The 4,203-nt window shown below is 39.9% G+C and overlaps 1 long non-coding RNA gene across 1 annotated transcript; it reads left to right on the top strand.

Annotated features, from left to right (window-relative positions):
* The first annotated feature begins 2,177 nt into the window (after positions 1-2,177).
* Positions 2,178-3,673, top strand: LOC131640879 (uncharacterized). The gene is made up of 3 exons (XR_009295366.1): positions 2,178-2,899; positions 3,030-3,293; positions 3,415-3,673. It is a non-coding gene; the product is annotated as an uncharacterized LOC131640879 (long non-coding RNA).
* Positions 3,674-4,203: the final 530 nt, after the last annotated feature.

Genomic DNA, 4,203 nt, shown 5'->3' with positions numbered 1-4,203 from the left:
GGTATCCACGCTAGTGTCTAAATCTATGGGTGTGTAAGCAAACTACGCTAATCTGGACTAAAATGAATGCAGAATGTAGGGAAAAGAAAGGATTGTGCTCGCACGGGCCCTACCCCGCTGCCTACGTATCTGTTTTGCAGAATCAGAGCTACCGTAGCTCGGCTAACTAATTTCTATTTGTTTTGTGTTTTTTAGGTGAACGAGTTACATTCACACTCCGCTGCTCGACCTTTGGAGACTTATGCTGGGAATGGAGCGGAAATAACAAGCTCTTAAGAAAAGAAAATCAAAGAGTGTGGTTTGTGTTTTAAAGAATGCATGAGGAATACCTAAGCTAAGGGGGAAAGCTTGCTACCTAATGTTATCATACAAAGGGTACAAGTCTAAACTAAACTAGCAACCTACGGGGGAAAAGGCAAAAGCGTACAATGAGCACACAAACGAGCATCCGCTCGTAAAGCAAACAAACCAACGGTACTGACCGAATGGTAGAAAAGCGGTCCCGCCATAGCCAAGGGGAGCAGCTCAACCCAAGTCAACCAAGCATTAGACCTCGAGAAAATGATCGGGCCATAGACAAGTGGGCGGACCCCTCTCAGCAACCAAGCCATCACGGATCATAAAGGAAAACGGTGCGTGGGTACACCGAGCATCAACGTCGAGCGACGCGAGCTGTAGGAAAGGCGGGGGTCCGGCTGCATGAACCCATTTCCTGACATACTCGATAACAAGATCTTGTGCTGGTTCAAAAGCAAGCAACGCGTAGCGTGCGCTGACTGAACAGACTCGATGAGACTGGGCGGGGGTTGATTGCTAACCCTTTCCGCGTGCCTTCCATGAGGACTTAACGGAGTTCCATATAGGACTTATTACTCCGTGACTCCCTGCCGCAAAGCACAAATATAAACACACCAACAAAAACAGAGCCTCTTTCGAGGGCTTGGCCAGATGCATGTCTAGGTCCTACTTCTCATGTTAAAGGATGATGCGGAAAGCGGTAAAAGGGACAAGAAGACAATACTGAACGGATAGCAAATCCGTAATGAGCTAGCAAGCGTAAGCAGAGAAGTCCGAAGTACTTCGCATAAGCCATCATCAAGCAAAGCGAGTCAGAAAGCGTCGTCGTGAAAATAGATCACAAGCGACATGTGGCACGCGTCGAGCATTACCACACGAGCAACCTGCAAGAGAACACAAGCCAGACAATACAGGAATATACATCTCAATGAATGAGAGACCAGATGAATTGCATCGGGCATAAGTTCGTGTCCCACAAATAAAGTGGAACACGACGCAAGTCAATCGCACCGGAAGCGAATTCGTGTCCCACAAATAAAGTGGAACACGAAGCAAGTCGAATCGCAATCGAAGGCTCTCTCGAAGTACCTCGCACATCTCAACAACCAAATCAGTAATAACAAGGAGGCATGCACCCGTCATAGAAAATAAGAGAAATTAAATTCTAAGTAAATCCTAAACAAAAGTCTAACAAGATTAAATTATTTTTTGTGACATTTTCATCTAAAAGGATAATAGAACAAAACTATGAAACAAAACATCAAATTCTAACAAAGAAACATTACATGTTTTTGATTATTTAAAACAAATATAGAAAACAAAAATCTAATTCTAACTAGAAAAGAATACATGTTTTTATTATCTTTTCCCATGCAAAAAAAAACCCAATCAAACGCAATATTTTTCATGGTATTTTATCAAAGAAATAAAACTAAACAATATAACAAAACATTTAAATTCTAACAAGCAAAATATTACATGTTTTTGATTATTTTTTTACCATCTAGAAACATGAAATTAAATTCTAATTCTAAACAAAAATTAACACATGATTTACTTGTTTTTATTATGCTAAAAGTATTAGAAAACAAAGTAATAGAAAAAACTAAGTCAACTATGTAAAATCAAGTACATATGGGGTTTTCTAATTGACAATGGTGGTACAACAAAGAAACAGGCGCAGGCCCATATAGATTCAGCCCAAGAAGTATTTTTTTCATAATTTGGTGGCCAAAAGCGTGTGATGCTGGGCTAGAAATGGGGGTGAGAGGAAGCAAATTCGTGAGGCCCAATGCATTCTGCATTTTGCATCCAGTGTTTGTTTCAAATTTTAGATCCAATTCAGATTTTCTTATTATCAGATTCATGTACATTTTAATCTCATTTAACCATCAAATTTAAACTAATACTAATCTCTAATATCAATTGATTCCAGTTAAATACAATTAAGCACATGATCAAAATTGAAAGAGGATTTAGGGCTACGTATTGGAGTTACCACGTTCTTCTTCTTCACCTGAACAGCGGCGGCGGCGGTATCATCTCCGTCTCCGATCAAACACTCACGCTTCCGTCTCACTCGACCCTCTCTCGGTTCGCATCCTCTCTATGCTATCGATTCACTCTATCATCTCTCCATCTTCTCCGATTCAATCAAGGTAACGGCTACCAGAGACACTCATGCCGGCGGTGGATGCGACGACAAGTTCGCAAAGGCCGGAGAACGTGCTTTTTTTCCAATCGGACTCTGCATTGAAGTTTATTGAACGCAGTTTGAGGAGCTGTTGTTGACGCGTCTATGGAGGTTCGTTGTTGCTTCTGTAGCGTAGTGATGGTGATGATGTGCGTTGTTGTTGTGGTGAGGTTGTCGTTTGAAAATGATGAGCGATGACGTTGCTGTGCCTCCGAACTCGCCGACGAAGAACAAACGAAGAATCACTTCAAGAACTCAGGTGATGTCATCTCTCCTCTTCTAAATTCATCTTCCTCCTTATGAAATCAATTGCGTTGCGAATTTCTTCGTGCAATCTCTGTTGAAGTTCTGAAGATGATGGATCGAAGTTGATGAAGATTGAAGTGAGGAGAAGTTTGTTACGATTCGGTTAGCCTTTTCTGTTATTCGATTTTTCTTCCCCTTTTCTTTTCTGTTACTCTGTTATGGATTTTTTTGCTTTGTTTTCTCTATGAAGATCATTGATGAGTGATGGTGTTGTTGATTGATGATTATGCAGTGGTGTTGAGTTCTTGGATTCAGAATGAAGGAAGATTGAATTCTGGCGGTGAAGATTCTAAAGGATGAAGGGAGGTTTTGAGGAAGAGGGAGAGAGTTTGAAGGTTTCGTGAAGAATTGGATGAAGATGATTGTAGCATTTGAAGAGAGAGTCGAAGATTTGGAGGTGAAGGTTCCAGATTGAAGGGTGAGTGATCCAGATGAAGGCGCCGAGAGGTTGAAGCGTGTTGAAGAAGTTTGTTACGTTTCTCCCCAATTCTGTTACGTGAGTCCCCTCTGATATGCTTCTTTTTTCTCTGTTATGAAAACTCTCCTCCCTTGGTTTTTGATTTCCTCCTTGTTATAGCTCTTGGCTTATCTTGTGAACCGGTTTCCCCTCGCTGTAGGTTTGGATTTGTTTATAAGCAGAACTTTCGATGCCGCCTTGGATTTTCAGTCTGAATTCGGTTCAGCTCTCTTCTTGATGCAGGAAGCGGTTGACTCGGTCCAGTTATCCTTTTGGTGTAGCAAGCGTTTGGACATTAGAACAATAGGTCCATTTTTTTGTTGTAATTTCTTTTTGTGTAATGTCATGTTTGTATAGAATTTGGGGACTTTGTTTGAATTGTATTTTGAATGAATATATGGACTGAATTTATTTTGCAATGACTTGAAAACTTGAATGATGATTAACACCAAGATGTGTAAAACTCAAACTAATGAATGATGGAGTAAATTCAAATGAAATTATATCAATACTCGAATGAATCTTTTTGACGCATAAACATGTACGCCTTAGCCTTGTAATGTGAATACCGGTAAATCCTTATGAGCACCCAAACTTGACATCCTGAACAAACTTGAACTCACGGCCTCGAGAAATCACTAATGGATCCACTTCTTTAGACGAAAACCCGTCTTTAAAAATCAAACCGCAAGTGACTTACACTTCAAACAACTCATTAATTTGAAAGACAATAATGTCATTAATTATAATGAAACCACTTGTAATATATCATGTCTTTACAAAAATACTTCTTCAATAAAGGACTTTAACATAACCGTAAGGCTTTGAGAACTCCTTTGATGAAGATAAGAGTTGAAGCGTACAAGAAACATGTCTTCATGGAATCCAATGAATCTTTGTTGAATTAGCGATTGTAGACACCATGTACAATGGAACTCTTTATTATTTT

The sequence above is a fragment of the Vicia villosa genome, unplaced genomic scaffold (assembly GCF_029867415.1).
Source record: "Vicia villosa cultivar HV-30 ecotype Madison, WI unplaced genomic scaffold, Vvil1.0 ctg.003360F_1_1, whole genome shotgun sequence".
Taxonomy (NCBI): domain Eukaryota; kingdom Viridiplantae; phylum Streptophyta; class Magnoliopsida; order Fabales; family Fabaceae; genus Vicia; species Vicia villosa.
This window is presented reverse-complemented; position numbering and strand designations above follow the sequence as displayed.